Raw genomic sequence first — 19,223 nt, forward strand, 5'->3', positions numbered from 1 at the left:
AAAAAGTGTCAATGGACTTTATAATAGAATTATGTGAGAGTCAGAACTGCACAGCAGCTTTAGTGACTGAACCATTTCACCAACATGGGTCATTCCAGAATTACCAAATTCTAAGGAGCTGGCTCAGATGTTTATATATGAGATCACTTGCTCATATGATATCCCACAAGTGTTGATTACTGAAAGGGTAACTCAGTTCACCTCAAGTTTCTGCTCTGCTTTGTGTAAGGATTAGGGGGACATTTTTACTAGGATTTCACGCAACACATTGCAGAAAGGGAAGTTCCTGCACTCCGTTGCATGAAAGGAAGAGAGCTGAACCGTGGCGCATTTACAAAGATATGGCACAATTCAGCTCTGCCCAGCTCGACCACAGACACCCTTTTGCCATGGCAAACGGGTGACCGCTTTACAGGCAGGAATTTTTTTATGCAGGATGGGACATCTTGCATCACAAAAACAATCCTTAGAGGCATATTCCTCTTTCCATTTATGCTGTATAATGCAGCACATATGGAATGAGCAGGTAACAAGGAGAAATTAACATATTTCTCCTAGTTACGCCTCTCTCGGGTAGACACACTATTTTGGTGGAAAAACAGGTTTACTGACTTTAGTACATCTGGGTTTGCGTCAAAATCCATGGGTGGGTGCATGGGAATGCCACTGCTCCACGCACGGAGCGCCTCCCCACGCAAAGTAGCACAAGGAAGAACTATGCGCTGAATTGCATAACTTTTTTTAGTAAGGCACACAAAGGCATGGAAATCTGGTATTGGATGGCTTAGTAAATCACAAAATACATTTTGCCTCGGCTTCATCTAAAAAGTGACCTAACTTTAATGCAAAATGGTAGCAAATCTGGGTCTATAAATGAAGGTTACATAGTCTAGAAGTCAATATACACAGATAGGCAGACCAAGGGATTAACTCAGTGTGTTGAGCAATATTTAGATTTCAAGCCATAAAATAAAGTTAGATTTTAAGTAAGATGCTGTTAGCAGAAATAGCCTACAATACTGAACGCCCAGTTATTTGAATACCCTCTTCTTTTGTATGTATGGATATCATCCTAGAATATTTCCTCTACACATGCTTTTGTCCACCTAGTCCCATCTCCACAATAACATTTTACTGAATTCAGAGAAATCTTAAAATCTGAACAGACATCCTTAGAAAATGCTGCTGCTACATATAAGCTATATACAGGTCACAAAAGAACCCCTGCACCTAACACCTAAATACAGGGTGGCTGATAAAATATGGTCATTTACTACAAATTTGCATATGAAGAAGCCCGCTAAGTTTCAATTAAAATTGTTGGTCTAGTCCTTATTGAACCGGTAATTAGTCCTCAGTGATTCCCTACCCTGCAAAAACTCATCTTGCTTCAAATCCTGTAACAATGCATGTGAATGTGCTGAAAAGGAGAACGAGGTAAGTGAGATTTTAGTTTCAAGAATTGTTAGGGAAAAGTTGCAATGATTGAGCCTCTACAAGAATAGTTCTTTCTTACACTGCATCTTATGACCCATGGACTACACTTTCCCTCAGACTCAACAATGGAAATAAATAGCATTACACTATGCACATCTGCATTCATAATATATGCCTGACTCACAAAATTAGCAAGTCACTAGTAGACATCTTGAACACTTCAAGTTATGTGCTGGATAGCAAAAGAGAAAAGAAACATCACAAATGGCATTTGTCATTCTAAAAGCCACCACGACAAATGATCAAAATGGAGCACCCTATACAACACCATGTTAAAAATGAAACAACATTGTTCAACACAAGAAGAACTTGAGAAGAATCTATGAAAAATGAAATGATGTGTCAGAAATAAAGGATATCCCACACACGCTATTGAAAAGGCATATGAAAAAGCAAATCCAAAATGAAGAAAGGAACCATTAGTTGCAAAGCTTCCAACACCTGAAGGATTCAAAGTGGAAAACATTAGTCGTACTGCAATGTACAACAAAGAATCTACAAAATCAGAATTTGTTTTAAAAAACGTAGGAATAAAATTAAAGGAGAGTCTGATATTGATGAAAGAATTAGTGATTACCCAGTGATAATGTATCAAAAAGCTAAAATCTTTTGCCAACCTGATAACAAACAGCCATTTTCATGATTAAAGCAAGGAAATACCTTTACATTTAAATTAAATTATACGTTTTAATTTCAATTTTATTATTTAATTTTTAATTTAATTATCTAAAATGTAATATAATATCTATTTAAATTAAGCTCGAACCGTTATGTGTTTGGTGATGCCACTGTTGTAAAGCCTGCAAACAATTTGTAAATATCCAGGAATGCAAAGAGAATGGAAAATATATACGACTGATGAATAAAGAATATGGAAAAGACCCTTTGTTGTGTATATATTTCAAACAACCCATGAAACAAAATGAATTGGGAGTACAATTTACCACCTGCAAAAATGCATCTTGGAGCCTCTTTGTTCCATAAAAAATAATGATCAAAGTTATGAAGTGGCTGAGGCATATACATCACATGAAAATCAAGGAGAGGAGGAGCTAGAATAAAGAAAAGAAGGCAAATGGAATCACAGTACATTTTTTAACTACAGTCAGGATTCCCATTTTGGCATAATCATAGTGGCAAATTCCAGGTATATCTTGAAAAATCATGGTGGTTATCATGAACCATCATCTATCTCCTCTGCCTAGGAGTCAAAGGAGTGCATGACTGCATAATCAAATTAAACTTAAATCACATTATGAAACGATTGATGTTCCATAAAATAGAAAAAGCATTGAAAATATGAGAAAAAATCCCACTGGTGGGCAAGGTGAGCAATGTTCCCTCTAATTTATTTCTTCTGTGTGCGGTAATGTAATGTCTCTGTGCATTGCAGCCAAGGATATGTGCGCCAAGAAACTGACCATGCATGCATGAGTTACCCTGCTTTCCACCTTAGTCCAAACAGGCATGTACTCACATGTTTATTTATTAGCTTTTGTTATGCTAAACAGGTTTATAAACCCACATTGAGCATTAGTCCTTATGTGGTGTTTCTTTTCCCTGACATTCATGATGCATGAGAGAAAGAGCTATGCAAGACTGCAAATTCATAGGGAGGGTTGAGCCAAACACAATCCTTTAGAATATATCACATTAAATGATACAGCAAGTGGCATGCAAAAAATATGACAAAGACTCTTTCAAATTAAAAAGAGATTATTTTGTTAAAAGCTGAATTTGAATGTATTTTCATAGAACAACAGATGACAGCTCAACAAAATGAGGATAACACATTTATTACACTATAGGAATTGGGTAGCAGACTGCCACAACCCTAAAACCTGACACATAATTGCACTGAATATGCAGTATCAGATTGTAACCCCAAGAGCCATTCCTCAATATCACATCAGGTTCCACATACCATAACAATGGGATTTTTCAGTTACTACATCAGGTATAACACAACAATGGGATCTAAGACTGAAACAAGACAGACCTATTGGCTTTGCCAATGCGTTTTAGGTGTATGAAACAAATGAGTAACAATGATTTGTTAAGATAATGTGAAATGAAAATATCTTCTCTTAACACATATCCATTTTGTCCCCACACCTTTCTGAAATCTTCAATATGCATATCTCACATGTCATCTCTTTCTTCTTGTGCACAATTTTTTTACTCTCCCCTGAACATACTTCATTTCACCTCCTCTACTTCAACACCTTCAAAACACACACACATCACACACCCACTCACCTGCTGCAAGTGCTACGTTCTGTTTCTCTTTGGTGAGGTCTTAGTTCTAAAGTTGTGTATGGTCTCCAACCATTTTTCACATTTTTACAATTAACATATATATATGACCATCACTTTCTGTGGTTTGTACATGAGACAGAATTGGAGGTGCATGTAGTCTGAACAGCTTTAGGTTTCACTGACAGGCACTGTGAGAAACAGGCACTTCATTCTGCCTTAACTACAAAGCTCTCAATCATGTCCCGTCATAATCACACACCCACTGTTTCTACTCAATTAAGCACACATGGCTGCAACTTAGTTCACAGTTTGCACTGTCATATAGTGCATAATAAATTGCAAATAGACAACGTTTGAAAAGCCTCATTCTCTCAGTGTGAGAGGGATGGGAGAAAGAAGAATCTAGGAGGCTGAATTAGGGGATCAATTTTGACAAGCTTTCATTTGAAGTAGCAGAAACCAAGAGCCAGCAACATTGGTGGGATCTTCTCTTCTTCCTCTCTGGGTCTTCGTCTGCGGTTTTCCTCCAATATGGCTCGTCTTTTCTTTAGAGGGACACCCCAGGAGACTCAGTAAAGAGAAAAGAGAAGGGCGGTAAGTTACTCTGGTCTTCTAGGCTTTTGTCAAGATAGGGCCCTCCACCGTCCCCAGAAGTGAGAGATATGCATGCAAATAGCAAAAAGGGTGCTGCACACAGAACCGCACACAAGATAGCCAAAATGCCAGTACTACAGATGTATTGCTCCCTGGCCAACAGTCCCTTATATTCAGGGTACTGAGGATGGACCAATATCCAGCCCTTTCGGTAGTTAACCACTGAAGGGTAGGGAAGGCAGAAGTTGGGGTTTATCACTGTTCCAACGACCAACTTCCATGTGGATTAAGTTCTCAAAACGACGTGGGGAGTTCAAATGCGGGACTCGTGTAGGGTTCGTGAAGGTTCATGTACAGTGCAGGAGACTAGTGGCAATATATGGTGAGACACAGTGCATATTGTGGCACAACCCTCTCCTCGGTTCCCTCCTTTCACTCCCTCCCGATTCATGTACCGCAATGGCTGCAACTATCCTGAATTGTGGCGGCTCGAAGGTGTCCTCTGGGGGTATCCACCACTCCTCGGACCAAGTCTCCGGACCAAGTCTCGGTCTTGAGGGGCGGCGGCTCCTGTAGTCTCCTCTTTGGAGGACGAGTCGGCCTCTCTCTGTCCCAGACAAGATACCTTGCCACGGCGTCCTTGTTCCTTTCAGCAGTCCGACCTCCTTGCTTCTCAGGATTCAGGAGCACTTCAGGGTTCTCCTGGACCTCCTTAGATGGCGTTGGCCCCGCCTCTCCTCGCTCCTATTGGTCTAGGGCATGGGTACTCACAAACTTTCTCTCGGGGCCAAATTTACAGTGTGGTTTGTGTCCGAGGGCTGCACTGGTGGGGGTGGGGTCAGTGGGGGAGGGGGCGGGGCTAGACCAACAAAAACAACTGTGACCATGAGGTTGAACACAGGTCCCTGCAGCGGACGCTTTCATCCACTGAGCCACCAGACCCGGCATATACACATCTCTCTCTCTCTCTCTCTCTTTCTCTTTCTCTCTCTCTTTTTCTCTCTCTATCACCCTCTCTGTCTCCCTCCCTCTATCTCCCTCTGTCTCCCTCTGTCTCCCTTACTCTATCTCACTCTCCCTCACTCTGTCTCCCTTTCCTTCCCTCCCTTTCTCTCCCTCACTCTGTCTCCCTTTCCCTCCCTCCCTTTCTCTCCCCCCTTTTCTCCCTTTCCCTCCCTCTCACGTTTTCTCTCTTCCTTTCTCTCCCTCCCTTTCTCTCCCTCCCTTTCCCTCCCTTCCTTTCTCTCCCTTTCCCTCCCTCCCTTTCCTCTCCCTTTCACTCCCTCCCTTTCTCTCCTTTTCCCTCCCTCCCTCTCTCCCTTACCCTCTCTCTCTCTCCCTTTCCCTCCCTCCCTTTCTCTCCCTCCCTCTCCCTTTCCCTCCCTCCCCCTCTCTCCCTTTCTCTCCCTCCCTTTCTCTCCCTTTCATTCCCTCCTTTTCTCTTCCTCCCTTTCTCTCCCTTTCCCTCCCTATCGCTCCCTTTCCCTCCCTCCCTTTCTCTCCCTTTCCCTCCCTCTCTCTCCTTCTCACTTTCTCTCCCTCCCTTTCCCTCCCTTTCTCTCCCTCCCTTTCCCTCCCACTCTCTCCCTTTCCCTCCCGTCCTCTCCCTTACCCTCCCTCTCTCTCCCTTTCCCTCCCTTCCTTTCTCTCCCTCCCTCCCTCTCTCTCCCTTTCCGTCCCTCACTTTCTCTCCATTTCTCTCCCTTTCCCTACCTCCCTCCCTTTCCCTCACTCTCTCTCCCTCTCTCCCTTTCCCTCCCCCCTTTCTCTCTCTTCCCTTCCCCTTTCTCTCCCTTTCCCTCCCCCCTTTCTCTCCATCTCCCTTCCCCTCCCTCCCTTTCTCTCCCTCCCTCTCCCTCTGTCTCCTTCTGTCATCTCACCCTGCCTGTGTGTGCCCGGGCTGAGACAGCTTCCCCAGCGCGCACACACAGCCGCACCCGAGCACTTCACAGGTCTTTAAAAGACCATTTCCATGTTAATGAGGCTTTGTGGTATGTCACCTCTTCGCCCCTGGAGCTCCACTCTATCACTGGTCGCCCGGCCCCCACAGAGCAGCAGAGTCTCTCAGACTCGCACTGCAGCAACCGGCAGTGTTTGCAGTGGCAGTGGCAGAGGCAGTGTAAAACACGGGTACGATGTCTGAAAGGTCCGCGGGCCGCCAAGGAAGGCCTGCCGGGCTGCTGGCGGCCCACGGGATGTACTATGAGTACCCATGGTCTAGGGGTTTCTAGCTGGAGGACACCTTCCTGCACGTAAGAGGCAGTTAACCCTGGCTCTCCCGGCCTCGTAGGAACAATGTTCTTATGTACAGGACCTATAGGGCTTAAGGGAAAGAGATGTGTGGTGGACGCGCGATAATTACTGTGTTGCGCTAGCGACTGGAGCAGAGGTGCGCTTCACTTCGCTCTCTGAAAACCACTTTTTACTTGTTTTTAATAATCTTGTGCAATTCTCCTACCTGTTTTGTGCTCACTTGTAAACGCCAGCTTGTAATTCTAACCCGCCCCTACCCAGGTCCACCACGGGCTTTGCCCGATTGTTGTGGAGGGTAGGGCGGCCAATCTAGATGCGGCAACGCTGGGATGGTGGAGCTAAGTGCGAGGGCGTATGCACACTTAAGGCCGAGGCCGCCTCCATTCGCTGTGGATGCGCGATAATTACTTTGTTGCGCTAGCGACTGGAGCAGAGGTGCGCTTCACTTCGCTCTCTGAAAACCACTTTTTTTTAATATATTTTTTTATTTTAACAGTAAGACAAGAGTAGGCAATACAAACATCAGGTGTTTCGCAGTGAAATACTGAACATGGGCCAGGCGGGGGAAATATACAAACAATAATCACTGTAGCAAATAAAAGGCCCATCACGGGTACACATAACGGAAAAAGGAAATAAGCAATCTATGAATCAATCAAAGCAATCCCACCCGCGCGACCTCGTCCACAATGTTACAGGATAATTAAGCCAGCGAAAACACCCGGACAATAAAGGATTCATGAAAAATAGACAGCCCATCTCTCGTAGAAGGAAAAGGAAAGACAAAAGGGGCCATAGAACAAAAGAAAGGCAAAATAAAAACCCCACCCCTAACCCCCCACCCTGCACCCCTGCAATGGCTACGGCCTAACCCCACTAGCAGCGTGCCTGTCGCCCAAGAACTACCCTAAAGGAAGGGAAAAGAGAAAGCGGAGGAGGAGAAAGCAAACACACTCCCGATCTCCCATACCCCCCGCCAACAGCGACCACCCCGAGACATGGTAAAATCAATATTCAGCAATTATACAAACCAGTCAGGGGATGATAAACAACAACCACCCAATTCCCATCACAATACAGGCACAACCCCGGCATTACGAAAGCTAGTATATCGGATCCCAGCTATAAAGTTCAGCCCTGGCCAGTACGGTCCGTCAGAAGAGTCTTTGCCACTCGAGCCGCCATTTTGAGGAAAAAGTCAAAGCGTCCATAAAAGTTCTTTTCAGCACAGGAGGATCGAATACAGGATAAAAGTTCACGGCTCGAACGAGGAAAGGTGTCCAAGAACAGCGAGTATCCGAAACCATCACCAAGGAACTCGTAGCCACATGGAAGACCGTCTATAGATGTGTTAGGCGGCAGCAGGGTCAGACAAAAGACGCTAGCGAGAAGCACGGGCTGGCTTGCCGGTGATAGAGGACCGTCAAGGTTCAGGAATTCCGGGTTATGCACGGGGACCTCGACTTCTGATATGCAATGCACCGCCGGTACCATCACTTGCTGGAAACTAAACGAGGTGTCGTCCTCAGGTTCCAGGATATCGTCCACTTTCACCATCAGTGTCCGGAACACAGCAACTGTGTGCGAATGGAGCGCCCCAATGGCGGCCACAACGGCCTGTAGCGATGGCGTGCCCTCCGTCCGCTCCATCTCCTCTCAATAGGCGACAGAGCCGGACTTGAACCCCGGAGGCCGGCTGCTCCGGAGTCGCAGGCCACGCAAATCTGAGAACAAATAATGGGCGCTCCTCGTCTTACAGAACACACCTTCGCCGTCAGAGAGGACCCCAGCCCGTCGACCCCGAGGGGGCAGCAAGGTCTCCGGGCACCGGGCCCCCACCACAGCAGTCGGCGTGACACGATGACGTGTCCCGGGTGTAGATCGGTCAAAGGATCGTCACGAAAAGTAACAATTCAGGCACTCTTCGGGAGACCGGGCTCAGTCCAGGTCTCACGGCCGATGTTGTTCAACTCGGACTCGGTTAGTCTAGAAATCGAGGCCCCGGCTTCCACACGTTGTTAGGCCGAGAATGGAAACACGGCGTATCTTCGTCAGGCGATGAGGTAGAAATCTCGGGATTGCACCTTTGGAAGCAGTAGACCTTCATAAACAAGGAAATCAGGTGTAAGGTCAGGATTAAAGACAGGATAATCAAGCTGCTGGCGGAGGTCGGCGGAGCCGGGAGCTTATGCGGCCATCTTGCTTCGTAGCGTAGCTCCTCCTCTGAAAACCACTTTTTACTTGTTTTTAATAATCTTGTGCAGTTCTCCTACCTGTTTTGTGCTCACTTGTAAACGCCAGCTTGTAATTCTAACCCGCCCCTACCCCGGTCCACCACGGGCTTTGCCCGATTGTTGTGGAGGGTAGGGCGGCCAATCTAGATGCTGCAATGCTGGGAGGGTGGAGCTCAGGGCGAGGGCGTATGCACACTTAAGGCCGAGGCCGCCTCCATTCGCTGTGGACGCGCGATAATTACTTTGTTGCGCTAGCGACTGGAGCAGAGGTGCGCTTCACTTCGCTCTCTGAAAAACACTTTTTACTTGTTTTTAATAATCTTGTGCAGTTCTCCTACCTGTTTTGTGCTCACTTGTAAATGCCTTGGAAAGAAGAAGGAGTTAGGTCCTGGGACTTGTAGTCAGTTGGACCATTTATAACTGGGGAAATTTTTTTTTACCGACTACAAATTGTTTTAAACCTACTATTTATAGGAAAAAACATACCAAGTGATACTCCTGGGTAATTGGGGCATATATTATTCGTGCCCTTTTACTTCATTTTTTATTTTTTAAGGATATAAACATGTCATGTGAAACAGGAAACTAAACGTTTTCTCACAGTTAGCAATTTACAGTCATATATACAAATATACAATACATTTAAACAATACAACACTTACAAATCAACACTGTCTTTGCAATATATACAGACTATTACTTCTCAAAAAAGAAGAACAAGAGTCAAGCTTGCGACTCACAAAACAATTCAATTGCAAACCAATGCGAACAGTTTTTTGCAACAATAGACCCTAAATCAATTCTGTGGTCTTATCAAGCAACTAATGGCTATCCTTTGTCTGAGTGCCACTCAGACAAAGGATAGCCATTAGTTGCTTGATAAGACCACAGAATTGATTTAGGGTCTATGTGAGTCGCAAGCTTGACTCTTGTTCTTCTTTTTTGAGAAGTAATAGTCTGTATATATTGCAAAGACAGTGTTGATTTGTAAGTGTTGTATTGTTTAAATGTATTGTATATTTGTAATATTAACCAAGGGGGGGTCAGAGGGAAAGTTTAACGACCACAATGCTACGTCCCTCAAGACTACTAGAAACCAACTAACGAGTAGCATTAAGTCAAAACCCTCTCAGTGAGGGTTGGATGGATGCATGTGCTGATAGCAAAATCATTCATGGGGCACCTTTAAGTTGTTTATAGTGTTCCCATCAGAGTTCCATCCTGTACCGCCCTACATCATTTGGGAATATCACCAGTAGTACACCAGGAAAGACCCAATGTACGATTTGGCACAGCGTTAGCCTAGTAGGGATTAATTACCCAATGGATGTTATATAGCAGATAGGAATCAGGATGTAAACTGGTAAGCAGTGCTAATTAGTGTAGAAAATAAAGAAGTTTTCAAAAGTGGTGGTTTAAAAAGGGGTAGTAGAAGGAAAATGAATTTAATAGAAACCTTCTGCTCCCACTATCTAAAAACAGTGCAGAAGGTAGTGTCAGCAAATAACTACCTAGACAGTTTACATGGTCATGGTCGACATGTTTCTGCAGTTTTATCTGTGCCCCGGGGTCACTTACTGCTTCGTCAGGACCTACAATGCTACTGCTTAATTAGTGCATCAACATATAAGGGAAATCAAATAAATTAAATATCACCTTCGATTCTCCTGATGAGAAGACCCTGGGATTTCACATAACAGCACACACATAGAAGGAAAAAGAGAACACGCCTGTTAGCAAGTATCTCTTGCGAGGCTAAGATTATATAAAGTGTCTCGCTATAAATGATAACTTATCCATTATCTTTAACACTTATCTTGTTCTATCAAGGAGTCACAAGAGAGCAAAATTACCACTCGTGTAAAGCACTCACCCGCTATTCAGGAGAATGTTGCCCCACCTCACCCGGCATTAGCTCAGGTACAACGGAGCCCCGCTCTGTGTAAACATGCAAAGCAAACAAACAAAATAAACGGATTAAAGGAAGCACTGTTTGGTTGAGACAAGCCACTCGACATTTAAATAGTTATTGGAAGTGCCAGTTTATAACACACAACTCACCTATCCGTCGGTACTCCAGACGTCCAACTGGGCTGTCTGTGGGAGGTACCGACGGGGTGAGTCAGCCCGCTTTTATGAGTGCCGGTGTACATCCCGAAAAGTAGACGCCGCGCCCTCAGCTGGAAGCGTCGTGCGGAGACTTCCGGGTATTGAGAGATGTCTCCCGAGTGGTCGGCGCGGCGCGATGACGTGACTGCGTCGCGCTTGGACCACTGGGTACTGTAGTTCTAATGAGTCCAATATTTACTCGCAATTGAGAACTACTTGATCTTAATTCTTATTATGAGGAGTCTTCTCATATCCTTACTGGGTGGCGTCATTTCGCCAAAACACAGTGTGTTATGTCACCTTTATAGCGGGATTTATGGGCAACGTAGAAGGTGGCGCTCATCTCTTATTACCCCCGACGTCTCGCTAGAGGGAATACAAATCTTTTGTATAGTTGATATTTGGTGTCATGTTGAAACTAAAGAGACACACGACGGAGAAGTGCGAGATAATGCTTACGATGTCAATATGTAATCGCGCCACTTAAGCACTATGTCATCTTGTTAGTATAATTCATACTAGACACTGCAACTTAGTCACATATCAATTAAAACGTGGGGAGATGGTATCGTAAACACAGTGTGTTGTGTCACCTTTATAGAGGGATTTATGGGCAATCTGGAAAGAGGCGCCTATCACATCTTACGACAGACGTCTCTCCAGAGGGAATACAAATCTTTTGTATCATTAATATTTGGTGAAATATCAATATGGTAAACAGCAGTCAATATTCTGGTAGAGATCCAGACCCTGGAAGGGCAAATCAGAGCTACGTTATCCTCTAGCAAAGTGTTCTCGAAAAAACAGGAAGAAGGGAACAAGACTAGCAAGGATTTTCGGGACTCCATTTTGTTCACGAAATTAGAGAAATTCAAAAAAGATCTAGCGAATTTTAGCACTACTAAGATCTATCCGTATACTAGCGATGACTACTCTCCCCCAACATACAACAAAAACAACCAAAAAGTAAGTTCTAATTATGGCTCCTCTGGCTCGGATAATGGCTCGAGCGACTCAGACACCTCCAAACAAGGAGACCCCTCTATGAAACAGAGAGGGAGAGGCAACAACAGGAGGAACTGGAGAGGCTATGGTCAACAGTTTGGACCACCACCACCTCCCTGGTGGCAACCATCACCATGGGGACCTCCTGCTTATCCTCCGATGATGGGATTATATGATCCACATCAATCCTTCCAGACTTATGGGCAGCAGCCTTTTTTAGGGTCTGGCCAGAGGACGCGAGGACGCCAACGGACGGTGCAACAGGGCCAAGTGCGCTGGAATGTACCACCCCCCCAGGCAATGGGACTGAGGAGCGGGAAGGTAGTCGGGCAGGACCAAGCAGGGACGTCGAGCGGTCCAACATTGTGATAAATCTTAGCTCGCACCAACTTACTGAGATGGAAGAGAAAGTTCTGAACAAAGGTTTAGGCTTTGTCTCCACTAACAGAAGTGATCCCTTCATCACCCAAATTGAAATGGGCAAGTTTTATCGAAAAATAAGACTACATTACCTGTTTGCACATAAACAACAGGCTCAAAGCCAAACCTCCACTAGAGTCGATAACACCGGCTTGAAGAAACCTTCAACGTTCAATCCCACTACAATGGGGATCCCAGCAAAAGTCATCACTTTCGAAGAGGCTGTAGACCAAGATCTGAAAGAACTTTTTCGGAAAGAATACAGACCTTTCCAGAATCTCTCACGAAGAGAACAAGATGCAGTTACGAATTTAGCCAACAATCCATCTCTGGTTATCAAACCGGCCGATAAAGGTGGGGCCACTGTATTACTCGACTCTGATGCCTACAGGCTAGAGTGTCTTCGTCAATTGGATGACACCAGGGCATATCAAAAGCTAACTTCAGACCCCACTGAAAGACTGACTACACAAATAGCTCAGATCGTGGAGGAAGCCCTCAGCGAGGGTTGGATTACAGCAAAAGAGGGGCAGTTCCTATGTACTGCGAACCCTAGAATTCCCTACTTCTATCACTTACCCAAAATACATAAACCACAACGTCCGCCTCCTGGTCGCCCTATCATCTCAGGGATTGGCTCTCTTTTAGAGCCCTTATCAACGTTCGTTGATGTATTTTTAAAGCCCATGGTGAGTGAAATGCCAACTTACCTCAAGGATACTAAGGATGTTCTAAGATTGCTGCTAGAGATCGAATTTGATTGCAAAACCGACATCCTAGTATCATTTGATGTGGAGAGTTTGTATACCTCAATCCCACAGAGAGAGACACTAGAAGTAGTAGAAGCACTCCTTACAGAGAGAGACCTGGATTCCATTACCCCAGTCAGGCTAATAATGACTTTGGCGAATATAGCCATGACTGAAAATTTCTTCCAATTCGAAGACTCGCTCTATCTCCAAGTCAGTGGGACGAGTATGGGCAGCATTTTTGCTCCGTCGCTAGCGAATCTGTACGTTCATAAATTTGAACTAGACCATATCTTCTCCGACACCAATCCTTTCACAGACAAGGTGCGTCTGTGGAAGCGATATATCGACGATATTTTGGTGATCTGGAGAGGTAGTGAAGCAGAACTTACAACGTTTCACGAATGGCTGAATGAGAGAAATCGCTTTCTGCGCTTCACAATGGAACAAAGCAGATCCAAGCTGGCGTTTCTCAACATACTGATCACACCCACACCCACTGGGCTGGCTTCAGAATTATACCGCAAACCGATGTCACGAAACTCTCTACTAGATTACAACAGCTGTCATCCCAAGTCCCTTCGGGACAACTTGCCCTTTGGGCAATTTCTGCGCATTCAAAGAAACTGCTCTATAAAAGACCGTTTCGAATACCATGCTGAATGCCTAGAAAAGGATCTCTTGCAAAAGCATTATCCCAAATGCTTAGTCAGGAGATCAAAAAAGAGAGCCTCCAATAATAACCGTGAAGGGTTATTGGAGATTCTACCACCTAAACCCCATCAAGATCGGATGACTTGTGTGAGTACGTTTACCACCCAGTCCAACCAAATCCAGAGAATAGTAAAAAAACGTTGGAGTATTCTCAACACTGGAGGCGATTCCATCCCAGCTCCACTGTTCGCCTTTAAAAGAGGGCAGAATTTAAAGGATAAACTAGTCCATACTCGCCCCAAAGGAGAACTACCACGAGCACTGGGCACTCTGTGGGACATGCCTGCGGCCACAGGACACCATCCCTGCGGGAACTGCGCAGCATGTCCCAATACCATCAAATCACATACTATTGACATAGGGACTGGTCGACCCTGGGAACAGCGGAGATTTACAAATTGTAATAGCTCCAACTTGGTGTACTTAATTAGTTGCCCATGCAATAAGAGATATGTAGGCATGACAACCCGCAAAATTAAGACACGCATTTCCGAACACAAAAGTTCAATTCGGTGCTCTAGACAGGCAACTAGACTGACGAACCATTTCTTACAAACTAAACATACTCCGTCCGATCTACATTGGACTGTGTTAGAGCAACCATTGATACCTATCCATATCACTGACATCAAAAGTTTTCTGTTCCGGCGTGAACAGAGATGGGTGTACAAATTGGGGACAGACAAGCAAGGACTGAACGAAGATATTCCTTGGATGTCACTCTAAAGCTATAAGCACTGTACATATTACGCTAAAACAATGCTCTGACATTAATGAGTAGATTGCCCCAAGTAATGTACCCTTATGATATCATTAACGAACCATCTCTACACGTTATACATGATATGTGACCAATTTGCAGTGTCTAGTATGAACAACACCAATAAGATGACATAGTGCTTCAGTGGTGCGATTACATATTGACATCGTATGCAGTTTTTCCTCGAGTGTCTCTTCAGTTTCAGCATGACACCAAATATCAATGATACAAAAGATTTGTATTCCCTCTGGAGAGACGTCTGTCGTAAGATGTGATAGGCGCCTCTTTCCAGATTGCCCATAAATCCCTCTATAAAGGTGACACAACACACTGTGTTTACGATACCATCTCCCCACGTTTTAATTGATATGTGACTAAGTTGCAGTGTCTAGTATGAATTATACTAACAAGATGACATAGTGCTTAAGTGGCGCGATTACATATTGACATCGTAAGCATTATCTCGCACTTCTCCGTCGTGTGTCTCTTTAGTTTCAACATGACACCAAATATCAACTATACAAAAGATTTGTATTCCCTCTAGCGAGACGTCGGGGGTAATAAGAGATGAGCGCCACCTTCTACGTTGCCCATAAATCCCGCTATAAAGGTGACATAACACACTGTGTTTTGGCGAAATGACGCCACCCAGTAAGGATATGAGAATACTCCTCATAATAAGAATTAAGATCAAGTAGTTCTCAATTGCGAGTAAATATTGGACTCATTAGAACTACAGTACCCAGTGGTCCAAGCGCGACGCAGTCACGTCATCGCGCCGCGCCGACCACTCGGGAGACATCTCTCAATACCCGGAAGTCTCCGCACGACGCTTCCAGCTGAGGGCGCGGCGTCTACTTTTCGGGATGTACACGGGCACTCATAAAAGCGGGCTGACTCACCCCGTCGGTACCTCCCACAGACAGCCCAGTTGGACGTCTGGAGTACCGACGGATAGGTGAGTTGTGTGTTATAAACTGGCACTTCCAATAACTATTTAAATGTCGAGTGGCTTGTCTCAACCAAACAGTGCTTCCTTTAATCCGTTTATTTTGTTTGTTTGCTTTGCATGTTTACACAGAGCGGGGCTCCGTTGTACCTGAGCTAATGCCGGGTGAGGTGGGGCAACATTCTCCTGAATAGCGGGTGAGTGCTTTACACGAGTGGTAATTTTGCTCTCTTGTGACTCCTTGATAGAACAAGATAAGTGTTAAAGATAATGGATAAGTTATCATTTATAGCGAGACACTTTATATAATCTTAGCCTCGCAAGAGATACTTGCTAACAGGCGTGTTCTCTTTTTCCTTCTATGTGTGTGCTGTTATGTGAAATCCCACGGTCTTCTCATCAGGAGAATCGAAGGTGATATTTAATTTATTTGATTTCCCTTATATGTTGATGCACTAATTAAGCAGTAGCATTGTAGGTCCTGACGAAGCAGTAAGTGACCCCGGGGCACAGATAAAACTGCAGAAACATGTCGACCATGACCATGTAAACTGTCTAGGTAGTTATTTGCTGACACTACCTTCTGCACTGTTTTTAGATAGTGGGAGCAGAAGGTTTCTATTAAATTCATTTTCCTTCTTCTACCCCTTTTTAAACCACCACTTTTGAAAAATTCTTTATTTTCTACACTAATTAGCACTGCTTACCAGTTTACATTCTGATTCCTATCTGCTATATAACATCCATTGGGTAATTAATCCCTACTAGGCTAACGCTGTGCCAAATCGTACATTGGGTCTTTCCTGGTGTACTACTGGTGATATTCCCAAATGATGTAGGGCGGTACAGGATGGAACTCTGATGGGAACACTATAAACAACTTAAAGGTGCCCCATGAATGATTTTGCTATCAGCACACGCATCCATCCAACCCTCACTGAGAGGGTTTTGACTTAATGCTACTCGTTAGTTGGTTTCTAGTAGTCTTGAGGGACGTAGCATTGTGGTCGTTAAACTTTCCCTCTGACCCCCCCTTGGTTAACATTGTTGTTTGAGCAGCCGTATGGCTGCGGGTCAGTTTTTCTTTTCTTTCTTTTAGATTGTGCGTACATGATAGTTCATGACCACTCACTACTTACACATACACGCAGATAGAACTAGTTGAAGTTGAGGAACTTTTTTGACTGAGGAATCAGGCTATTAGACACCGCGATCTTCTAGAATAATGGCTACTAATCTAGGCTTAGCCTTTGATGAAGATGAAGTACAAAGCATTTTATCAGAGAATCCCAGCATTGTAGATCTGGTACCAGCAGCACAAGCCAATACTGATGAGGGATGGACCAAAGTTCTCGTGCTTAAAAAGAACCAAGCTAGGGTATGTGTGCACGGCACCATAATGGCAGAGTATTTGCGTGGCAATTGCGCACCTAGTGGGCTGATAGTCAATAATGCACCACGTCTATTCTTGGACGACAAGGACTTTCTAAGGGACTGGTATCTCATAGCGTGGAGATGCACACGCGACTGGCTAGTCTTGATTATCAAGACAGCCAAAAAAACAGCGGACAATATTCTGGTAGAGATCCAGACCCTGGAAGGGCAAATCAGAGCTACGTTATCCTCTAGCAAAGTGTTCTCGAAAAAACAGGAAGAAGGGAACAAGACTAGCAAGGATTTTCGGGACTCCATTTTGTTCACGAAATTAGAGAAATTCAAAAAAGATCTAGCGAATTTTAGCACTACTAAGATCTATCCGTATACTAGCGATGACTACTCTCCCCCAACATACAACAAAAACAACCAAAAAGTAAGTTCTAATTATGGCTCCTCTGGCTCGGATAATGGCTCGAGCGACTCAGACACCTCCAAACAAGGTGACCCCTCTATGAAACAGAGAGGGAGAGGCAACAACAGGAGGAACTGGAGAGGCTATGGTCAACAGTTTGGACCACCACCACCTCCCTGGTGGCAACCATCACCATGGGGACCTCCTGCTTATCCTCCGATGATGGGATTATATGATCCACATCAATCCTTCCAGACTTATGGGCAGCAGCCTTTTTTAGGGTCTGGCCGGAGGACGCGAGGACGCCAACGGACGGTGCAACAGGGCCAAATGCGCTGGAATGTACCACCCCCCCAGGCAATGGGACTGAGGAGCGGGAAGGTAGTCGGGCAGGACCAAGCAGGGACGTCGAGCGGTCCAACATTGTGATAAATCTTAGCTCGCACCAACTTACTGAGATGGAAGAGAAAGTTCTGAACAAAGGTTTAGGCTTTGTCTCCACTAACAGAAGTGATCCCTTCATCACCCAAATTGAAATGGGCAAGTTTTATCGAAAAATAAGACTACATTACCTGTTTGCACATAAACAACAGGCTCAAAGCCAAACCTCCACTAGAGTCGATAACACCGGCTTGAAGAAACCTTCAACGTTCAATCCCACTACAATGGGGATCCCAGCAAAAGTCATCACTTTCGAAGAGGCTGTAGACCAAGATCTGAAAGAACTTTTTCGGAAAGAATACAGACCTTTCCAGAATCTCTCACGAAGAGAACAAGATGCAGTTACGAATTTAGCCAACAATCCATCTCTGGTTATCAAACCGGCCGATAAAGGTGGGGCCACTGTATTACTCGACTCTGATGCCTACAGGCTAGAGTGTCTTCGTCAATTGGATGACACCAGGGCATATCAAAAGCTAACTTCAGACCCCACTGAAAGACTGACTACACAAATAGCTCAGATCGTGGAGGAAGCCCTCAGCGAGGGTTGGATTACAGCAAAAGAGGGGCAGTTCCTATGTACTGCGAACCCTAGAATTCCCTACTTCTATCACTTACCCAAAATACATAAACCACAACGTCCGCCTCCTGGTCGCCCTATCATCTCAGGGATTGGCTCTCTTTAGAGCCCTTATCAACGTTCGTTGATGTATTTTTAAAGCCCATGGTGAGTGAAATGCCAACTTACCTCAAGGATACTAAGGATGTTCTAAGATTGCTGCTAGAGATCGAATTTGATTGCAAAACCGACATCCTAGTATCATTTGATGTGGAGAATTTGTATACCTCAATCCCACAGAGAGAGACACTAGAAGTAGTAGAAGCACTCCTTACAGAGAGAGACCTGGATTCCATTACCCCAGTCAGGCTAATAATGACTTTGGCGAATATAGCCATGACTGAAAATTTCTTCCAATTCGAAGACTCGCTCTATCTCCAAGTCAGTGGGACGAGTATGGGCAGCATTTTTGCTCCGTCGCTAGCGAATCTGTACGTTCATAAATTTGAACTAGACCATATCTTCTCCGACACCAATCCTTTCACAGACAAGGTGCGTCTGTGGAAGTGATATATCGACGATATTTTGGTGATCTGGAGAGGTAGTGAAGCAGTACTTACAACGTTTCACGAATGGCTGAATGAGAGAAATCGCTTTCTGCGCTTCACAATGGAACAAAGCAGATCCAAGCTGGCGTTTCTCGACATACTGATCACACCCACACCCACTGGGCTGGCTTCAGAATTATACCGCAAACCGATGTCACGAAACTCTCTACTAGATTACAACAGCTGTCATCCCAAGTCCCTCTGGGACAACTTGCCCTTTGGGCAATTTCTGCGCATTCAAAGAAACTGCTCTATAAAAGACCGTTTCGAATACCATGCTGAA

This window comes from Lissotriton helveticus, chromosome 5_1, assembly GCF_964261635.1.
Source record: "Lissotriton helveticus chromosome 5_1, aLisHel1.1, whole genome shotgun sequence".
Taxonomy (NCBI): domain Eukaryota; kingdom Metazoa; phylum Chordata; class Amphibia; order Caudata; family Salamandridae; genus Lissotriton; species Lissotriton helveticus.